The sequence below is a fragment of the Mauremys reevesii genome, linkage group 9, assembly GCF_016161935.1.
Source record: "Mauremys reevesii isolate NIE-2019 linkage group 9, ASM1616193v1, whole genome shotgun sequence".
Lineage (NCBI taxonomy): Eukaryota > Metazoa > Chordata > Testudines > Geoemydidae > Mauremys > Mauremys reevesii.
Genome location: NC_052631.1, coordinates 76,405,134 through 76,428,556, shown reverse-complemented (window position 1 = coordinate 76,428,556; position 23,423 = coordinate 76,405,134). Strand labels below are relative to the sequence as shown.

Genomic DNA, 23,423 nt, shown 5'->3' with positions numbered 1-23,423 from the left:
TGTCTTATTCCTGCATTCTTTATTACTTCATCACACAAGTGGGGGGACAATGCTACGGTAGCCCAGGAAGGCTGGGGGAAAAACAGAATCAACAGGTGGGGTTGTTGCAGGAGCACCCCCTGTGAATAGCATACAGCTCATAATTTCTGCAGGATCTGACACAGAGCAGCTGTGCTCTCTGATACAGTGGTTCTCTAGTATACTTGCCCATATTCTAGGCAGGACTGATTCTATTTTTAGATACCAAAAAGGAGGGATTGACTCTGGGAGTCATTCCCAATTTTGGCTTTTGCGGCCCTGGCTAAGAGCAGCCAGGGGCACTTATGACAGCAGCAAATGGTGCAAAACGACTGGTAGCCATGCTCATCTTTTTACCAATTTATGGATTGGTAGATGGTGCAGTATGGCTGGTAACCATCTCTGCTGTCATGCAAAAGCAAAAGCATGCTGCTGTGTAGTGCTGCTGAATCGCCTCTGTCAGCGGCATCTAGTACACATACGGTGACAGTCACAAATGGCAAAACAGGCTCCATGATTGCCATGCTATGACATCTGCCAGGGCAATCCAGGGAAAAAAGGCGCGAAATGCTTGTCTGCTGTTGCTTTCCCAGAGGAAGGAGTGACTGACGACATTTACCCAGAACCACCCGCGACAATGATTTTTGCCCCATCAGGCACTGGGATCTCAACCCGGAAATTCCAAGGGGCGGGGGAGGCTGCAGGAACTATGGGATAGCTACGGAATAGCTACCCACAGTGCAACGCTCCAGAAGTCGATGCTAGCATCGGACCGTGGACGCACACCACCGATTTAATGTGTTTAATGTGGCCGCGCGCACTCGATTTTATACAATCTGTTTTACAAAACCGGTTTATGCAAATTCGGAATAGTCCCGTAGTGTAGACGTACCCTCAGAGTCATTAGATCATGCTAGTAAACAAGCCTGAGAAAATCCCTTAACTCCCTCCAGATAATGCCATTGTTTTTCTGGTGGTTTCACATTTACAAACAAAGCTTTTATTTCAAAGCCAGCTATTGAAAAATGTAAACGGCAGCAACAAAGCAAGGTTTTGGTGAAACATTTTATTGGCATCAATCAGCAAACCATATAAAAGAGTCAGATCCAGTAAATCAGACCTAGAATAAGAAAAAAGTCAAACAACAAAAATAGTCTCATCAAAACTATGATTTTGATGAACCCTTTGCCCCTGTTGGTATCATTAGGCATGACTCTAGGTAACTCAGGAGGGTGGAAAACCACAGTGTCAATGAAGCCTTTCTGTAGTAGGCCTGAATGAACTAAAGTCACTCCATGTCTGACCAAAGCGCTTCCATGTTTGAACTTTAATCAACCTAACAGGCCAGCAACAGAGAATGGTTATCAGTTGCAACACCTGTACCAGAAGGTAATAATGAGGCCTGCTATAATGAGGCCTGCTTGCTCCTGGCTAAGGGGCAAAATAACAGATCAAAGAAAGTAAGACAAGATAACAGTTCACAGAAGAGTTACTAACGAGCTAGATTGGTTTTTGCCAAGTATGACTTAACTACTTAATGTAATTGCTACTGCAAAGTGTATTTGCTGGCTGCATGGGAATGAAAGGTGGGGAGAGAGGGGGAGTGGGGGGGATAGAAGAGGCTTAGTTAAAGTTATGTATAAAAAAGAGAAAAGCGGCTTGTAGCTGTGTGCTTGATCTGAGACAAGTCTGTCTCCTGGCACCACTTTGAGATCTCAAATAAACTTTGTCTGCTTCTCCACCTTGGTGTGTTTATTGGAGTGAAGCACACCGGGCAACGAACTGCTGTTGCTGTCCTCGGGCATTCTGTGCCGGCAACACCCCAGTGTGACAATAGAAATTCGGAGTTACTGCACAGCGTAGGGTCTCAGGCTTACGTGCAGGCCAAGGTTGAAGCCAGTTCTTTAACCCTGCTCCCTACTTAGGTTTAAAAGTATGAATGCCACAGGAGGCCCTTTTTGTGCCTGAGGGTTATGAGCAGCATTTCCAGTTCCCAGGCTACAATGCAGCAAAAATGGTTCACCTCCTCCAAAAATTAAGATAATGCTGAAATACAATTGAGCATCAGCCACCTCTCCCAGCAATGGCAGGCATCCCTTCCAACCTACACACAGATGTATCAATATACAATTATCCCATTGGTTTTAATGGAAATTGTGTGTATTCATCGCTCCAGGCAATGAGAATATACAGTAGTCCCCAAATTTTATGAACTGCACATTTATGAAGCTCCTTTTAATTTGCAATGCTTTGTGCCCCCTGGTTTAAGAGGTCACTCTTCATTAAAACATCCAGGTCCTGATTCAGGAAAGAACTTAAGTAGGTACTTAAGTCCCAGCATGTGCTCAAGTTCTGTCCTGAATAGGTTTGCTTACATGAACTGCAGTCCAAGTGTTGTAATTTGAATATTAGAATTTCCCTTATGCTTTAACTGCTTTAATATACTCTTGAACATCTTATTTGAATTAGTTGCACTTACTGACCAAGATTTCAGCTGAACTCCTAGAAGTTTAGTTCATAAGACAGACTCTTGGGGACCAATCCTGCAAACCAATGTGAATAATTTATTCACGAAAGTTGTTCCATGAAAGTCTGCTCACTCTGTTGAAGTCTATGGCTAAGCGTACCAGTAAGGGTTTGCAGGAGTGGAGCTTTATCTTAAAGCAAAATAATATGAAATAATCTATCCCAAACTGCTCAACTGAGAAGAGGAACAAAACATAACAGTGATATCACTGATGCCATAATTTAATACTGCATAGCAATAATAAAAATGATTAAAATAGTCAATACAATGACTATGGGTAGGATATACATAATATGCCCAGGTAAAACCAGTTTTTAACCTCAAAACAACATTGCAAAATGTAATTAACTAAACAAAAATATAGTTACAATATTTGATCGCCTCTCTTGATAATAGCTTCCCCCCTGTAACATTCCAAGGCCGCCCATACTCTCATTCCTGAAGATAGAATAAGATACAAAATAGATGCTCAGAAGTCATGTGATGATCATGCTGTGTGAACATACCTAGATGAGAGGAAAGGCAAATAAATAAATATATGGGGTGGAAAAGTCAAGAACACTCCGTGGAGCATACAAGGAAAGGGTGACGAATACAGTCTTTTAATTTGCCAGTATGCTAAATCATTCTGCTATGTTCAGATACCGTGGGTGCTGGGTGCATAATAGACAGGTAAATAGATACAGTCAATAGACATACAGCCTCTGTTACATTTAACATAAACATGTTCTGTTAGAGAAGCAATTCTTTATCAGTTTTTGATAAAGTGCTATTATCATGCAACTGATTCCACCAGTGTTCCATGAAATCATTTTTGGACCAAATCCTCCTGGCCTTATCCTGTACAGATAGTCTGATTGAAGTTACTGAGTAAGGCTAACAGGATTTCGCTCATTATGTCACTAAGATTTGCATTTGATGCCATGTTTTTACCTCAAAGTCTAGACCACAAATGTCTAGAGCATTTGCTGGTAGGGTGCCACTTGAAATATCTTATTTCTTCTCAGACCATCTTACTTATTCACTCGCTCATTTACTATTCCTAACACCATCAATTTACAAGGGGGCAGGGCCTTAGAGGTGCTCTTCAGAATTACTACTCCCATTGATGGCACTGTGAGTTTCAAACATTCGGCCTTTGTGGAGTGGTCATGGCAAGAGCAGGAGTGGTGAGCTGGGAGCATCCAGCACTTTGCCTGGTCATGGGCCAGCGAAATAGTTCCGAGGAACTGTGCTAACCACAGCAACTTAAGCAGCACTTAAGCTATTCTGTGATATATCAGGGGTTGTTTTGGCCCGTGGTCATGTGGAGGATTGGAGAAGGCATGAGTCTGGCACAATTTAGGATTAAATTAGTAGTTTTAGAATGCAATAATCAGCTATCAGAAATTTTACGTCATTCGAAACGAGATTGGGCTATTGATGCTGAACTGGGTAATGAGACATCAGAGTAACTGAAATGGGTCATACCATCCTTCCTTTCTGGCAAAGGTCTGAAAACCCTTGAAGAAAACAGAAATTCTGCAGGCACTATGCTGAAAAAAATCAAAATGTCTAATTTTTCCATTCAGCCAAGTTGTCTGCGTCCAGGTCAGCTTCTGACGGCAGTACATGATGATGGAGCAAGCTGACCTTCTCTGGCACCGACATGATTTCCTCCAGCAAATTAACCTTTTTCTCATCTACAACAAAAACAAAACAAAGCAAAACAAAAAACACCCATAAATCAACTGGCAAACCTGTTATTTTAGAAAAGAGTGAATTCTTCCAATATACCCTTACATCATTCATATAGACAGAAAAACAATTACAAGCAAATCAGATTCCTTCTTTAATTGATTATGTTCACAAGTCCTCTCTCAAGAAGAAAAGTTGCTCTGGAATCAGCCAATATTCTGATGCCTGGTAAAAGCAACAACATACCCACCTACTGATTTTCTTTCCTCCAAGCCATCATTATAATATATGGAAAATGTAAATCTTTGCAATTGCTTCAACCCAAAATAAGGCTTTCAGATATGGAGTTTTTAGGTTATCACAGTAAAAAGACCAGTTTAGTTTTGGAGGCAAAAAGCAAATACAACATATTAATGTTTGTGTTGTTTAAAAAGATCAGTGTAGCTTCCTCAAAGGGGAAGAGAGAGAGAGAGCCTACCTAGCAACATTCAGTATGGGTCATCATGTCAAGAAACAAGTCCACAGAAATGTCAAAGAACATTTGAATTTCCATTTCCCAAGTAGCCAATCCTTCCCTGGACTGGGAAGAGGAGCTAGGGGAAGGAAGAAAGAAAGCAGCAGGTTACAATTAAAAAACATCTTGTAACCTCAGTGGTCAATCTTGGCAGTGTTCCAATAGTTAGCATAGAGGTTTAACATGAGCAGGGCTAGAGAAAAGAGTCTATTCCATGCCTAAAATTGACTTGGAACCTGGCAGAACCTAGCGCTAAGTAAGGCAAAATGAAATGACAGAATTGACATGCCTGAAGTTGATGCAACAACCCACTTGCTCAATTTAAAATACTAGATTGGTCCACAGTTTCAGTCTTTTACTCATGGATCCTAATCTTAGTCTAATTCACTACATATTCTTCTCCACTAGCTAGCTATTAATTTCCTGAGATGAAAAATGTTCCAACATCAAGCACCAAACCTCATAGAAAATACCTTCCAGTGACACTTGAGATCTTCTCACACGTACTCTGACATAAAAAGCTTTGAGGCTGAACATAACCAGAACTACTTTCACTTCTTTCTTATGGGGTTTCCTGCTTCTTTATGCAGACTCTAGCCTGTCATTACGACCTACAGAATGCAGTGCTAGAATGGCTTTCAGATTACTTGCACTGCTTCCAGCATGTAGAACGTTGCAGTTCCACTGTATGCCTCGTAGCGGGAGCTGCTGCGTCTTGGTAACTGTCACATATTATAAGGGGGAAAAGGTGGAAGTCAGACTCTTTTCTTATCATCAGAACTGATTTGAATGTAAAATAAAAGTTATATTCAAATGTATACCTATTTAAGAGCTGTTTCTTTGTAAAATGGTTCGCATTCACAGACCTCTGTGCTTCAGATGCTGTGGAAATGTGTAGCTCTTGATTCCACACTTAACTAGCCTAGTCATCAGGAAATTGGCTTGGTGAAACCCTTTGGACTGGGAATATGGAGAGGTGGCTTGGCATCAAGCCTGTTTTTAAGCTCTAAGAGATTTTGCTTACAACATTTTAAATAAAGAAAAAAATCATCCAGTTCAACATTGCCCCTGATTATGGAGGAGGTCTGCCACAGGGTGGGGCTAAACAAATAGTCATCAGACATGTCACGATTTGCTTTGCTGGCTACATGATCTGCATGTTCAGCAACAGCTTAAAAGGGTCAACAAGCAGCTGTGGAAACTCGGTATTTGTTTTTCCAAATTACGTGATTTACTTTCCCCCCCTTACCTAATGCTTCTTCTATCTCCATCCCACTCCATTGGCTCGGCTACCTCCCTATTCTCTCAATGCATCTGGCCTCCTGGAGTGCAATGTCCCCTCCATAATGTTTTGCTGGCTGCTCTCTGATCCTCTCCTCCATGTGAACTGCCTCTTATAGGCAGGTGGGGGAGCAGGTGGGCTGTCAAAGGCATTAACACGACGTCTCCACCATTCTTCTGCTCCTAGTGGGCCAAACACAGCGCCTGATTCACCCGTCCATTTTTCCAGTTCTCACTGCTGTAATGCCGGTGAATGCACTGATTACTCAAGCCAACTGTTGCTGATAAGAAAAAACCACTTGTGCTTTCGCTAATTTAACATGACTAGATTGCACGTGTGCAGTGTCAAGATCTAAGGAGAATGAGTTTGTGCATGATTGACAAATGGCAACAAAGTAGCAAAAAAGGTGTTGTTATTATTGTAGTACTTATTGAAAGACAATAAACTGGTCCTATCGTCTGCCATTTAGAAAGAAGCTCCAGAATTTCATTATACAGTTGTGGGGAAAGTCAGCTTTTGGTTCTGCTGAATCAGACTATCAGGCTGTTACTTCTCCTAAATCCTCTTTACATTTCTTCTAGATAGACTGATAAAGCAATTATCAATGCACATCTCTTATTGGTTGTCATTGCATTTGCCTCCCACATGAGCAACTTCCAAGGTTTTAAGCTGCAGCCACTTTGTCTCTTTGTTCCCCTCCCCTTTTAGGGCTTTTTATAAAAGTCGGTCTGTTAAATAATATTCTGCTCAAAATAAAAGCCAAATTGCAGAAGACAGATCTCTCTACTGGCATTTGTAAAGCTGTTATATCTCTAGGGGGTTGTGATATTCCCATACTGCAAGTCCTCACACTGCACACCCGACTCTGCTAACACTCCCATTGATCCTATGATGCTTGATATTAAATGCTTCTCATTGATCTAACGGGATTTTGCCTGAGTCAGGAGTGCAGGACTGAGTCTGTAAAGAAAGGTGTTTTTAAAATGATCAGCACTCTTTTTTTCTCCCTTCACTGTCAGCGGCCTTTTCTTATTTCACTGATAATCACTGGAATGTCTAAAATGCTGCATCGTATATTGATTGCATTGTCTCCCCATCTCACTTTGGGCTAGTTGCATGCATAAAGCCACGGAAGGGTAAATTCAGGGTGGTGCCACATTCCTAGTGGTCCTAATATTTGACAAAGTGCTGTCCCCCCAAATTTTCAGTGGTGACTCATAAATGTGGGGGCTTATTTTCCAAAATTTCAGTGCATGCACCTTTTGAAAATCAGCCCCCTTTAGCATGTCTCACACTGGACATCCAAACACTGAGGCACCTAAAATCACTAGTCACCTTTGAAAATCTTGGTCATGAAGTTTATTTTATAAAATGAACATGACTGCGGTGGAACAGGTGCCAACACAAACACCCCTCAGGGGCCATTTGATTGTAAGGTCCTTGGGGCCGGGACCATGCTTTTGTTCTGTACAGTGCCTAGCACGACAGGGACCTGGTCCAGGTCTGAGTCTCCTTAGCACCACTTCACTGAAAATAATGAACAAAATTATAATAGAGTTGTCCTACTACAATCCACAACCTTATGGAGAAGCTTGCGGTCGCTTTGGGGCAACTAGGACCTTTAGGAAATATACATACTTACATTTGGAAATTTTTAATACCAGTCAAATTAATAATGCAGATACAACCATATTTATTTCCTTCAGTTTATAATGACTAATTTTGATTTACTGGAAATTAAAATAACTTTACCCACTATGATCTGTTCAGTCTTTTCATAAAACTTACCCTCAGAGATTGTTTTCATTTACTATTTAATCTTTTTTTCCAATTATAGCGTTCGTGCTATTGTTTAGAGGAACTTATACACAGGGATATATAGAGTGCCTCTCCAATTTTCTCTCAGCCTGTGCTTTGAATTGCCTGTTCTTATCTTCTAATTAAAATGACACATGGTGGTCTGGATTGGAAATCCTATTGAATTAAATGATACAAGGGGGTCTGGATTGAAATAGTACAAGAGTGCAGCCAAAACTGGAAATATTTTAACAGTGTCAAGTTACTGATTTCAGATAGATAGCGTACTTTGGCTAAGCTGGCTGTTGAACTAATGACCAGAAGATACATAGTGAATAGCCACCAGTGAGAGTGCTAATTCCTCCCATGGAGAAAGTGTAAGTATATCATGTCACACTTTTAGCCTGTAGTTTGGCAAAGATCCCACCATTTTTTTAAAATATAAATCCTTTCCACTGTACAATTATGAAAGAAGTGAAAGAGAAAGTATGTTTTGTGCTAAAAAGCTTTAATGCACAATATTATAGAATCATAGGACTGGAAGGGACCTCAAGAGGTCATCTAGTCCAGTCCCCTGAACTCATGGCAGGACTAAATATTATCTAGACTATCCCTGACAGACGTTTGTCTAACCTGCTCTTAAAAGTCTCCAGCGATGGCGATTCCACAACCTCCCTAGGCAATTTATTCCAGTGCTTAACCATCCTGACAGTTAGGAAGTTTTTCCTAATGTTCAACCTAAACCTCCCTTGCTGCAATAAGCCCATTGATTCTTGTCCTATCCTCAGAGGTTAAGAAGAACAATTTTTCTCCCTCCCCTTGTAATAACCTTTTATGTACTTGAAAAGTGTTATGTTCCCTTTCAGTCTTCTCTTTTCCAGACTAAACAAACCCAATTTTTTCAATCTTACCTCAGAGGTCATGTTTTCTAATAATTTTTGTTGCTCTTCTCTGGACCTTCTCCAATTTGTCCATATCTTTCATGAAATGTGGCATCCAGAACTGGACACAATACTCCAGTTGAGGCCTAATCAGCGCAGAGTAGAGCCGAAGAATTACTTCTCATGTCCTGCTTACAACACTCCTGCTAATCCATCCCAGAATGATGTTCGCTTTTTTTGAAACAGTGCTACACTGTTGACTCATATTTAGCTTTTGATCCACTATGACCTCCCAGATCCTTTCCCGCGGTATTCCTTCCTAGGCAATCATTTCCCATTTTGTATGTGTGCAACTGATGCTTCCTTCCCAAATGGAGTACTTTGCATTTGTCCTTATTGAATCATAAATAAATCATAGATCATAAATAAGAGCTTATCAAGTAAATAAAAGACACACGAAGTGAGTATTCACCCACAGAAGCTCATGGCTCCAATACATCTGTTAGTCTATAAGGTGCCACAGGACTCTTTGTCGCTTTTTACAGTTCTATTTATGCACATCTTGGGGGACACTGGAGGAAACAAGTTATTCAGTTCAAACTACAACATGAACATTGACTCGGATTGGAGCTGGAATGAACATTTGCAATTAGATAGGGGTTTTTTTTAAATGAAAAATGTCTTTGCAACTGAAGGAAAAACTGAACAATGTTCATTTTGGTTGATTTCCCCCCCCCCCCCATTTTCTGATTAAACAAAAACTGTTCAGGCTTTTGGTTGGTTGGTTTTGGGTTTTTGTCTCTCGGTATGCCTACACTTGAACGTTAGCCTGAACTAGAGCCCAGACTCCAGTCTAACCCCTTTTGCATCTATACTGCAATTGCACTAACCCATGGCTCAGACCCAGGGTCCCAGGGCTCTACAGGGCTGGAGGGTCCAAGGTCGAGTTAAGCCGTGACACAGGGTCTGAGCTCTATTGCTTTGCAGTGTAGATGCAGCCGTTTGACTTGGGTTCCGGGAGTCAGACAGAATTATCCCACAGCTTCCTTAGTGCTCTCTATCCCAACAATCTGCAATCCAGTGTATTGAAAAAGGAGGCCACCCCACCTTTGTGAACAGCAGCATCTCAGGTCAGTTTTACCCCATTATCTTCTGATCACTAATCTGCAAGTGCACTATCAAAGAGCCTCCCGGGTTTGCAATGGAGAGCGAACCGTGAGCTGCTTCCTGGTCACAGGAGCACAGCCAGATTTTGGTGAATCTCTGGTGTAAGGCCAGTAAAACTCTGGACTTCAGCAAAAGCACCAGGAATGACCTCAGATACCAGCAGATAGCCAAAAGCTGACAGCTCTGCAGAGGGAGGGATAGCTCAGTGGTTTGAGCATTGGCATGCTAAACCCAGGGTTGTGAGTTCAATCTTTGAGGGGGTCATTTAGGGATCTGGGGCAAAAATCTGTCTGGGGAGTGGTCCTGCTTTGAGCAGGAGGTTGGACTAGATGACCTCCTGAGGTCCATTCCAACCCTGATATTCTATGATTTCCTGCCAGGTGATCAAAATGCAGGAAAAGTATTAAGAGACTGAAAGTACCAGGGACAAGAACTGCACCTTGGGCAATTTGCCAATGACATACCAAATCTATGATGACTTTGTGCTGGGCACGTTGCCCAGGATCTGGTCAGAGGCAACTGTGCTTTGTGATGAACTAATGAGCTGGGATGGAGCTCCTGAATCCAGCATGAGAGCCAGCAGCAGGTCCCCAATCGTGAGCATGGAGTGACTCTTTTAATGAAACCAGTGCCAGAGTGGGCTGTGGATCAGGATCAACAACAAATTCTTGGTCCTTGCTCACAAGAGCTGTCTGATTTCACACACTCACATCCCCACCTCTGAGGAACAACCCACTGCCAAGCCTTCAGAGAACCTGGTGGAGACAGAAGCTGCCCCAGAGCCCAGTAAGTGTATTATTACAGTAATGGGAGAGATTTCTGCTGTAAGAAGCAATGCAAAAATGGTACGCCCCAGCTATCAACATTTGGCTATTAATGGATTGTACAACCTAGGAGATACCTAGGTGTCTCCATGTCCACCAAGTGGAGTTCAGAATGGGAGCTTGGAACTTCAAACATTCATAAATAGCTGTACAGGTTATTTTCACTGTTCAGTCACAGAGGTTTGCTACAGTCAATCTTGTTTTCCTGTCAGTAATTAGAAATGTGCCACTCTGGAATCACTCCTGCTGGGTCTATGCCATCACCTGTAAACAGTGAACTGAGTGTGTGTATTTGGGAAACAGTCTTCTCTTTCCAAATCCAGTCCATGTCAGTTAGATGTGATCCCTGCCAGGGTGGAGTACAGATTTCACCATGTTTGCATGCAGCAATAACGAGAAGCCATGTGTGAGCTAAACCAGTGTCATGTTAATTTCCTCCTGGATTCTGACCCAATCCTGGCTATTGATAGCTGCAAACTTTTCTTGAAGCAGGAACTCCAGATAGTCAGTCACATTGCAGGGAAGGTTGTATTTTCCAGATCCCCCTGGGACAGCTGACTAGTCCACTCCACTTGCAAATGTTCTGTTCGGGCACTATTTGTTTGAATACTTCAGCTGCATACAGTGCACGTTACCCTCCAGGAGCTTGGAATAACATCTCTCTCTGCCAATAGGGCAGCACAGCGACAGTTATGGCTTCCAAAATACGAAAGGCCTGAAATGGCAGAAAAAGCCTTTTGCAGCGAGGTCACTGAACACGCCCCTTCCATATGGCAATTAGTTATGATTTTTTTATGAAACAGAATAAAGGTTATAATTTGAAACTTACCATTGTCTCTGCACTACTGTCGCTGCGATTAACAAGGTTCTGTCCAGAGACCCTACGAGGACTGAAGCAGTGTATAGGTTCATTTTAGAACTGTTGCATTTTATGTCCTTGAGATGCCATAATAATTAATTCTGTGCTTCTTCACTGAGCTCCTTTAAACAATAACCCTCTGTTTCTTGTCCTGTTTCAGGACCCTCAACCTCTACTGCCTGCTATTCTTCAGGAACTTGATCCTTGGCCCAACATACTTCATGGATTGTTCCAAAAGGAAGTGTTTCTGTGATGAAGTTACGGTCAATGTTCTTGAGAGGGCAGAGGTAGTACCAGAAGAAGGCTGGGACAAAGGCAAGCTGACAGCAGGAGGAAAGCCTGCGGCTCGTCACAGGGCTTGAGGGAGGGAGCTGGCACTTGCAAAGCAGATCCTGGAACAGGACAGCAGCCAAGGTAGGGGGACAGAGCCCAACAGAGAGAACTGTTCCAGCAACTCCTGTCTATAATGGCTGCAAGAGCACTGCTGCCTGCTGCCGTTCCCTACACCATAGCATGATGCCCCAGCAATGTACCCTCAGCCCAGCAGTAGCCTAGACATCTCCAGGTCAGGGCAGCCCATGCATTCAGGACTCATGAGTGGCTGGGCAGGGTATCAAACATGGTGCATCCTTCCTTCTTCCATTCTTCTTGGTTCCCTCCACTGCCAAGCGAGGGGTAGATGTCTAAAGAAGGGAAAGGAGAACATGGAGCCAGGGGACATGTAGCAGGGCGATTGTGGGGGGGTATTAATTTCCTTTTCTTTTTGAGTGTGTGCCAAAAGCACATTCAACAGCCATGCTACACCTTCTGAGAGTGTAAATTAAACCTTTCTTTGCCAGGGCCTCTGAAATCAGGGTATGGTTTTATGAGCAAAAGCAACATGAGGTACATGGGGTTCCCCAAAATAACAGTGGGGACAGTAACACCATTTATGTCAATGTCATTTGGGGGAAATAGTGTCTCAGCCTATCTATGAATGTAGACTCCCAAATGGCAGAAAACTCTGGCATCGTGAACTTTTCCTGTACAGCTGTCATAAACAGATAGTTAAGGGTTAAAGTCTCTTTTACCTGTAAAGGGTTAACAAGCTCAGTAATCTGATGAACATCTGACCAGAGGACCAATCAAGGGACAGGATAATTTCAAATCTCTGTGGAGGGAAGTCTTTGTCTGTGTCCTTTGTTTTGGATTGAGTCTCTTTTTGGATTTAAGAGAGGCCAGTCATATCCTTCAAGTTCTCCAAGTTTCCTGAAATAGCCTCTTCTATTCAATATAGTGAGTATTAGTTAAAAAGGCGGATTAGTCTTTTGAGTTACTTTTTGTATTTGCAATTGTGTGTTACTTTTTGTATTTGCAATTGTGTGTTTGCTGGATAAATTATTTATTCCTGTTTGCTGTTACTTTGATTATTCTGAGGAGGAGGGAGGGGGAAGTCTCTCCAGGTTTATAAGTCAGACCCTGTGATATTTTCCATCCTGGTATTACAGAGATAGTGTACTTTCTTTCTTTAATAAAATCTTTTCTTTTTTAGAACTTGATTGATTTCTTCTCTTGTTTGGATTTTCAGGGGAAGGGAAGGGGGAAAAGTGAATCCCTCTTTGTTTGATTCAAGGAGTTTGAATCCAGGTATCTCTCCTAAGTACTAGGAGAGGGGAGGGGGGAAATGGATTATTTCCCTTTGTGCTGAGATTCAAGGGGTTTGAATCTGGGTTCCCCAGGGGAAGTTTTTGGGGGAACAGGGAGTGTGTCAGACACTTAAAACTTGACTGGTGGCAGCAAGAACCAGATCTAAACTAGGATTTTAGTTTAGAGGAGTCCATGCAGGTCCCCATCTTGTGAACGCTAAAGTTCAAAGTGGGGAATAAACCTACGACAACAGCCCACATTAACATTCATAAATCTGCCTCTGTGGTCCACTAATACCTGCATAACAGTGGAGTAGTACTCTTTGCAGTTTACGTACTCAGGTGCTCTGTGAGGAGGGCAAACTATGGCCACATGAGTCCTGTCAATAGCCCTGCCACAGTTAGGAAACTGCATTCTCTCAAAGCCAGCAATTACCTCAGGGATATCTTTAATGCCTGCCATGTTGGGGTAAGCCACACACCTCATTGCCTCAGAAACCTCCACCAACACTTTACCCACAGTCGACTTTCTCTGCAGAAAAATGAAAGGGTGGAGGAGTGGAAAATAAGGAGAGAAAGGGGGTAAAAAAAATCCAAAACCTGGAATCCAAAATATTTTTGAGTTTCTATTTCAGAAAAAAAATCTACAAATTTTTTTTTCTAACCATAAAAAAATGTCTTTTTGTTTGAAAATGTTCCGTGAAAATATGTAGCATTTTTAGTAGTTATCTTTTCAATATATGTGCTCAGAGATTACAAACAATACATTAATGTAATTGTTCCATAGAGAGGAAAAATAATGTTGAATGAAAATATAACTCAGGAAGCCAGGGCAAAACCATGAAATTAATAAGGAGGTCACTCAAGGGAGTTTTTCTGATGTCTCTCTCTCTGTAAAATAATGCAAGAACCATAAGAGAGAAAAAAAAGAACAAGACCAATATACATACAGGAAGTCTTAAAATTGTAAATGTAGCTGAAATATCCTGATAATGGATAACAAATAGTGTGGGAGGAAGCAAATTTGAAGGTGATAGACTGTTTAAGAATTTGCAAAGGATTCAGACAAGAGAAAATCATCTTATACATGTAAAGGAAAGCCTGCAGATCCCTAAGCACCTGTTTCATGGGCTGCATGCTGGGTAATAAACAGGTGAGGACACCATGATTCTAAAGCTAAAATGGTTCTATATTGAGAGAAGTGTTTTCAGAGATGCCACAACAGCAGCTAGCATTCCTGCCATGTACATACAGACTAACTTCTTGGTGCATCTTCCAAATTGTTCTTTCCTGCAATCTATCCAACATGCAAGGAGGAATGGAGTGTTTCTGCACAGGGTCTCTGATGCTTTAGACCTGCAGACAGCTTTACCTTTTCTTTGAACAATTAAGGCTGTAACAAAGTTAATAAAGGAGGAAAATAGCACAATTAAGAGACAGTAAAGAAATCAAAAGGGCTTGAAGGGAAAAATCCACAAGCTACTACTAGTAAAATATCTTAACTTCCTAAACATAGGCCCCATCCCAGCAAAGCACTTAATGAAATGATTCATAGAGTATTCATGTGTTTGAAGTTAAGCACATGCTTTGCTGGGCCAGGGTCATAATGGGACTAAAACTGGGAAGAAAAAAATGAGCAACAAATGTGTGGCCTTTGCATATGACTTACAGAGTGAGTAATTCTAGATTTAGATTTTATGTAAAAATTGTGCTATAACTAGTGATGCAGAAGTGGCGGGAGAACCATCTAAACAACTAGGACTGTAATCTAGTTAAGAATTTCATTGGGATTAATGTTCAACTAAGAAACTGAGAAAACAAGCAGATTGGATTTCAGCAGAGCAAAATTTGGAAGACTGCAGGAAGTGCAGGGTGAAATTGAACAGGATAAAGTAGTGGAAGGAAAGGACACAAAGGGGAAATAGAAAGTGTTCAAAGATAAATTAATGTATGCCCAAGGGTTATGCAAGCCATCTAGCAATATGCACGCCATCTAGCAATAATTGCACAAGGAATTTTTTTTAAAGGGGGCCAGTGTGAAGGAACAGAGAAATGTAAAAGTAATCAAGGGTGAGAAAGTGGCAGACATGGGTTATAAAACATCAAATGCAGAGCAGGATAGGAATGATTGCATAATGAAGTTAAGAGAGCATAAAAAAGTGATAAGAAAAGCAAAGGCAGAGAATGAAAGGAAACTTTTAGAAGAGGATAAAATGAAATTATAACAGATTTTTCAGGTGCTGTACATAAACAACATGAGGCCAGCAAAGCAGATCATAGGACTTCTTAGAGGAAGGAAAAGTGATTTATTAGCTGAAGAATTATAAACTCCTGAGAGACTGAATTATTTATTTATTGGTGTTAAAAAAGATGAGAAGACAGATAACAGAATCACAACTCCCCAGGGAGAAAGAAGACATATAGGAGGTATCATGACAAGGCCTAACAATGTGATGTACTTATTATTATTTATAATTAAACCAGGAATACCTCACCATTGTACAAGGTATTGTACAAACATGTAGGAAGACACAATCCCTTCCCTAGGAATTTACAATCTAAGGCCTCCATCCTGCAAACTCCTTGGTGTAAGGGGACTCCTGTGGCCAAAGAGAACCCCATTGACTTTGAATGGGACTCCATGCAGGCATAGGAATCTACCTATATGAATTAGATTGCTGCAAGTGATGCTGTGGTGGAATCTCTGGCAAAAGGTAAAGTACCAATGTTGTTAACTCTTGCAATTTGAGTGCAAATTTCACAATATTTGATGTTTCTCTTAAATTCCCAGGTACTGGAATCACGTGAGTACATGAGAATCTCAGCTTTCATTTAAAAATTGTTAGTCTTCATATTTGCAGAGAAAAGTTTGAAAACACAAACCCTAAAAGATAAAAAAACAAAAAGTCAAATGAAAACAACCAAAGATTAAGTTCTAAAAATGATAATGATTTTTTGGTGCATGACTAGCTGGCAATATTGATGATCTGGACAGAGTCTAATGAGAGCTATGTTAAAAACAAACACTAAAGATAACTCAAGAAGCTCCAAATCATAAACTTGATTTTAATGCTAATGAAAAGTGGAATTTGCATTTCACTCTGCAGTCACTAAAGTTTTTGGTCATCCTGGTCTCGTCTGTAAATGAACTCTAAATTCATGGCTCGGATTCCTACATCTCCTGCTCACATGAGTTTCACACTTGAGGCAGATGTTCTATTGTTCCAGTAGTCTGTAATTGTCCTAGGAGGGCATGACAGAGAGCATATGTGAGCTTTTAATTTTCTTTCTTCCAGCCACAACCTCTCTTCTCACCCTTAAAGAATTTTTTCAAAGAAGTCTGGCATCCTACTTCAACTCAAACACATCATCTTGCAGAGCTTTGAAGAAACCTTCTCCCCACAGTTGAGTTAGCTTTGGCTTGCATCATTTCTTTTTGATGAAAGTGAAAGTTTACTCAGAAGTAGAGATGGACCCTGAACTGATGATATCCCAGATCTGAAAAACCCCACAAACTTTGAGGAAGGGTCTGGAATCCAAACAAGGATCCAAACTTCACTGCTGGTGTGTCTCTTTCTCTCTCTGAGTCAAACTTTCTGACTGGGGCCCATTTCTTCTGAGAAGGGGCTAGAACTGAAAACGTACAAAATGGAACTGGACATTTTTGCACAGCACTAGCCAGGATTATTCAAGCAAATTCAATCTTCTTCTGTATTATTGCTGGAATTTTTCCTTGACAAAGGGCCTAACAATGTCATGGCACAATCCTTCAAACATAGACCAAGACAGTAGTTCTAACTAGTCATGTATTGCTTGGTTGTTTTTGCTTGCTGAATTTCCCTTGCTGCAGCATCTCCATGGAGCTGTGCATTCAAATCATTGATGGTTACATGATGTTAGGTTACAATTTAGTTCAGCTAGTGTTTAAGGAAGATGAATATAACAATGGTACCGATTCCAATAACTTTCTTTCTTACACCTCAGTATGAAACCTCTTAGGGTAACAAAAAGTCATTCCCAATAAAAAGGAGCACTTCTGTCTTTTCATCTGTGAAACACTGCATGGTATTTTCTCATTTTCTCCCATTTGTTTTCCCCACCGATTTTTGGGTGCTAGATAGCTAGCAAATATGCCAGATTTGTTTGACTGAGGAAGTGTTGGAAGAGAAGAGGGAGAGAAACAAACTCAGCTTGCCGTAAGAAAGCACAACTCTCGCTGAAGTCAATGGGACTTGTGCCCACTCAGGCCAACCTGAGTTTGGCTGAGAGAGAGAGAGAAAAGTCAACATTACAGTTTATATGATCCCTTCTCACTAGGAGCGGGTGAACTCATTTTACCTTACTTTGAGCCATCTCCACTACTGTAGTTTGACTCAAGCATTACTGGGTTTATGTTCCATCTTAGAGTCTGTGAGAAAAGGAATGGATCAAAAAGAGAGGAACAACCAAATGGAAAAAAACATATACATGGTACATTCGATACAAGGCACTCACTTGCGCCATTTGGCTATTATGGCAGGGCCTGATGTTTGGCTAGCCTTAATATATACCACACTTTTCCTTTCAGCTAGGGAAAAAAAGAGGGGAGGGTGTAATTCAATCGCATTTGAAAGAACATGGAAGATAAGTTACAGGAAAAAGTTTCACAAAATCATGCATCCGACGAAGTGGGTATTCACCCACGAAAGCTCATGCTCCAATACGTCTGTTAGTCTATAAGATGCCACAGGACTCTTTGCTGCTTTTACAAAATTAGGCTTGTGATTAAACCCAAAATATAATTTAAATGATCCACAAAACCTCAAATTCTTCAACGATCACCTATTCCTTCCTTTCACTGTTCTCTTATGCTACAGAAAGTATTCCCTATTCCTTATGAGAATACACTTGGAGCATCATCAGACAATTATTCTCAAGTACACTTCTCTGGCAGTGCAAGGCTGAGATTAGCACAGTTACTAAAAATTATGTTGGTAGCACTGTATCTAGACAATGTAGATATGTCAGTACCAGCAGATCTGGAAATTGGGGATAAGCAATAGATGGTTATGCTAAACTTCCCCTTCTCACTGCTGCCAAATGAAATGAGAGGAAATATTAAACGTACTATAATTCTCCTCCAACCACCAGCATTGCTACTGCTCTATCGATCCACCATAGAAAATTGAATTCATTTGCATTTGTGTTGACTAACTATCTAAACTCAGTTGTATGTTAGAATTAATGGTAATTTAATATAAATGGGCCAAATTCTGTCTCCACTTCTACCTGCCTCAGTTTTGTATCTCAAAAACTAAAGAACCGCAGGAAAAAAGATACAGATATTACCATAAAAATCACACTTACAATATCAAAATGATTTTTCTTTTAAATTGGGGATTAAATATATATATTTTTTTATCTTATATGCACTTTTATGCTTAACAAATAAACATGATCTGTCTTTTAAGTTTTGTATTTCCTTTCTGCAGCCACTAGAGGGAGAAATTTGTTACTGGAATCTCATGGCTTCTAGTCTATTTTTGGAACAGAATCAGAAATATTACTGTTACATGAAAAATCTTGTCTCCTCTGTAGTAAGCATGAATAACACAATAAAGAGCATCTAAAAACAAAGTGAAATATACTTTTTTTTTTAACAAATAAACTCCAAATAAAATCCTCAAGCCTTGCAAATTTAAACACTATGGTAATTGTTCTTGCTTTGCCTGTATTACAAATCTTTCTATTGTGTTTATCCCATTGCATCCATGGGCTGCAAGTCAAAATAGGAAGAAACCAGTGTACTGGTTTTCCATCAATATACAAACAAAGGTTGGATTCTAGTAGCTTAAACTAATAATGATGAAAATACCAGAAAATTATCTATTAGCACTAAGGGGCATAGGAAATCCACTTTTGACTAAGCAGTGATGTTTTTGTTTAAATAAGTTGGACATTTTAAAATCCTGGATGTACAACCCTCCTTTTATTCCATCAACCACAAGAAAGAGACTTTTATTGGTTAAGGAATTTGCTTGTATTGCTGCACCTTAAATACTTCAAAGAGAAAAAATATCACGCGTTTCTCATGCTGACAAGGCCATTTTGGTATGAAAAACTGTTGAGACAAAATTTTCAAACTTGGGTTGCCCAAAGTTAGGCACTTAAATCCACACTTCAGTGTCTAAAGAAAAAGAGGCCTGAGAATCAGGGGTGCTGGGCCCCCATGACGCCCACTGAAGTGCTCCTTCCAATTAACTGGATTGCTGAGGGCTAGCGATGAGCAATTGACCCTGGCTTCATACACTAGATACAGATAAAAGGCCTCCTTAGGGGCCATTTTTCCTTGTAAGGAAGGAGAATTTATGAGATCAAGGCCTGGTCTATTTTCCTTCACTTGGACGCACTTAATCACTTCCCTCAATCTGTTGGCAATGCTCCTACTAATATAGCCCAGTATGCCATGCCATTAGCCTTCTTGGCAACAAGGGCACACTGCTGACTCATAGCCAGCTTCTCGTCCACTGTAATCCCCAGGTGCTTAGTCAGTCAGTCCCCAGCTTATAGCGGTGCATGGGATTCTTCCTTCCTAAGTGCAGGACTTTGCACTTGCCCCAGATTTCTTTTGTCCCAATCCTCCAATTTGTCTAGATCACTCTGCACCCTATCCCTATCCTCCAGCATATCTTCCTCTCCCCACAGCTTAGTGTCATCTGTGAACTTGCTGAGGGTGCAATTTATCCCATCATCCAGATCGTAAATAAAGATGTTGAACAAAACCAACCACAGGACCGACCCCTGGGCCACTCCGCTTGATACCGGCTGCCAGCTAGACATCGAGCCGTTGATCACTATCCATTGAGCCCGACAATCTAGCCAGCTTTCTATCCACCTTATAGTCCATTCATCCAATCCATACTTCTTTAACTTACTGGCAATAATACTGTGGGAGACTGTATCAAAAGCTTTGCTAAAGTCAAGATATATCACATCCACCACTTTCCACATATCCACAGAGCCAGTTATCTCATCATAGAAAGCAATCAGGTTGGTCAGGTATGACTTGCCCATGGTGAATCCATGTTGACTGTTTCTGATCACCTTCCTTTCCTCCAAGTGCTTCAAAATGGATTCCGTGAACTCAAAAAGGAAGCTTGCAAGAAGTGGAAATTTGGACAGATGACTAGGGAGGAATAGAAAAATATTGCTAGAGCATGCAGGGGTGTAATCAGGAAGGCCAAGGCATGATTGTAGTTGCAGCTAGCAAGGGATGTGAAGGATAACAAGAAGGGTTTCTACGGGTATGTTAGTAACAAGAAGGTGGTCAGGGAAAGTGTGGGACCCTTACTGAATGGGGGTGGCAACATACTGACAGATGATGTGGAAAAGCTGAAGTATTCAATGCTTTTTTTGCCTCAGTCTTCACAGACAAGATCAGCTCCCAGAATGCTGCACTGGGCAACACAGTATGGGGAGGAGGTGCGTATCTCTCAGTGGTGAAAGAACAGGTTAAGGACTATTTAGAAAAGCTGGACATGCACAAGTCCATGGGTCCAGAGCTAATGCATCCAAGGGTGGTGAGGGAGTTGGCTGATGTGATTGCAGAGCCATTGGGCATTATCTTTGAAAATTCATGGTGATTGGGGGAGGTCCTGGATAATTGGAAAAAGGCTAATATAGTGCCCATATTTTAAAAAGGGAAGAAAGAGAACCCAGGGAACTACAGACCGTTCAGCCTCACTTCAGTCCCTGGCAAAATCATACATGCCTACATAGCCAAAGAGTCCTTACTTACTGAGCTTGTGGATAAGGGTAAAACCAGAGATGGGCAAATAGAGATGAATCTGCAGAACCGCATTTTCAGGGGTTGATTATGGGCCAGCATCCCCAGTGGCTCCTGCTCTGCAGGGGAACAGATTCCCACATTGCAGGGGATGCAGGGGAACTGTGTTAGAGTCATTCTCCTCCCCCCAAAACTAAAAGCAAATAGAACAGCAGGAACAGGAGAGCATTCTCACACCTGCCTTACACTAAGTGGATGGATCTGGACCTAGGCTACTTTGACACCGTTATTATAAATCAACTGGGTAGCTAAAATTGTTGCTGAAAGGTCCTACATTTATAACCCAAAGCTCCCATTGTATTTTTATTGTTCTTCTTATTATAAGGATGATGCTTTTATTGGTTCTGGGGCCTACAAAAATGCAATATTCTCTCTGTGGCATCCAAATGATTTTTTTCAGAGGTTGTGGGTTGGAAAATTTTAGAAGGTATTCCAGCCATTTGTTTATTAAAAGCTATTCCAGAGTAATTTTTCATTCTAAAAGGATTTCCACCAGGCCTTAAGAAGTTATGGTGTATGCAGTAAGCATGCCATTCACAAACATTTCCTTTAATTGCAAAGTTTCTCTGTGCCGGAATCTGTTCTACACTGATTCCACAATATGCACTCCCCATAAACCTGAATTACTGGTTAGGCTTCATTTTAAGTATGAAATATTCAATGAGATCCCAATAGTTAAATCAGTCCATTGTCATTACAGTAGCGTAGCTCGGGTTGGCAGACCCCAGCCTCAGTGATGTCACTGTCACCATTTATACTTGGCTACAGTAGTGAACAGAGCCCAATTTGTATGAATTAGCTTTGATCGATTAAAGGTATTAACATTTTTTTTTAATCCTGGATCAATTTGAATTAACAGCTGCTTTTTAGTGTTTTAAAAATGCATTGCAATGACTTAAGAAGACAGGTTAAAATTGTTAATAGATTGCAGTGAAAAAGACAGAAGTGTACTTAGCATTTTTGAAGCCAAGTGGAATTGTGGAGGATTGGAACCTCTGATCGTCAGATGCTCCAAGCCACATTTTGATACCTTTGTTGAGGCTGAATGGTACTTTACACCTCCAATAGTCCCACTCTCTTTGCAGGTCAGAAAGGATATCTGATCATTGGGGCTACTCAACGAGGCAGGGGCTACGTGACTGGAGTTTGAATGGCAGAACCTACCTCACAGTAAGGAAACCATTTCCTTATCTTGTAGGGATAATTTCTGGCTCTTTAAACACAGCCATAAGGAGGAGCAGCTACTCTGCGTACAGCACTGGGATGAATTGTGGCCCCACAAAGACACAGTTCGTCCGGCAGCCCCTTTGTTTAAGCTAGGGAGAGAGTATTCTGAGGTGCCCTGTTCATGGTGCAGCACACTCCATTCCACAGCAAGTGGGAAGAGTGGAGTCATGGTTTTGCCAACTCCTTGCCCCGCCTGATGCACTTGTTTCTTGGCATTTGGCATTCAGCCCCTCTTCTGCCCTTGGCACACAGCCCTGCTTGTATTTTCTGACCTCCTGACTTGGGGAAAGTCTATTCCCCCAGCAATGCTGATTGCACATGCACAACTGCAGGCAGTTCCTGTCAACAGTTCTGCCATGTCAGGGCGCAGACAGCAGCCAACCTTCAGCAGAACTCCCTGCAGAAATCCATGGGGAGGTGGCTGCTTTTAATGATGAGAGAGGCCTGCGACCAACTGAAAGTCAGGACCTGGGTGTCTGATAACCCCAGGTTGCTAATGAGCAGTTTCTAATGCTCCTTGCTTCAGCAGTTATGCCCTGTCCAGGATTAATACCCCCCCCATACCAAGTGAAACTCATCTATTTTTGGATTTCGGTAAATGCCCCAAACTAGGCACTGTTGCATGGAGGGAGGTGAAACCGGACTGAATTTTATGCAGACATGCCACTGTCCCACCTGGGGTCGTGGATGAGGGAGGGATTTATGGTGTTGCATAGTTCAGCCCAAATCCAGGAAAAACTTGGCAGCTATGGTTAACTTTCACTTTGAGATTCCAATCTCAAAGAGATGCTCTGGGAGTGAGTACACAATAGGGTGTCACCTGTCCAGGTTTTCTCAGGGTCATCCCGTTTTTGAGATAGCTGTTGCAGGAATCTGTGAGGTGCTCAGTACACACTGCCAGCTGTCCAGTTTTATGGGCTCAGCATCCCCTGCTGAACTGTTGTTTTGTACCTCAGAGAGGCAACCTTAGTACACAGGCTAACCAAAATCCAAACCCACCCCGTGCTCCCGTGAACTGAAAGAGCTGAGCTTCTGACCGCTCTCTAGGTATCTATCTCTCAAGAGGAGTCTCAGTTGAAACTTACTCATATCCTTCAAGCACCCTGAGCTCCTCTGGTGTAAGTCACTATAGAATTGTAATAATCTATTATTACTGTTGTTGTAATAGTGCAATTGGCCTGTTGTACAAGGGAGCGGCGC

At 41.5% G+C, this 23,423-nt stretch overlaps 1 long non-coding RNA gene across 1 annotated transcript in view; it reads right to left on the bottom strand.

Annotated features, from left to right (window-relative positions):
- Window positions 1–4,706: 4,706 nt before the first annotated feature.
- The window catches only part of LOC120371284, a 157,211-nt gene continuing 138,494 nt past the window's right edge, over window positions 4,707–23,423 (bottom strand). The window contains exon 5 of the long non-coding RNA XR_005584252.1: window positions 4,707–4,815. This is a non-coding gene — a long non-coding RNA (uncharacterized LOC120371284). The remainder of the gene's footprint in view (window positions 4,816–23,423) is intronic.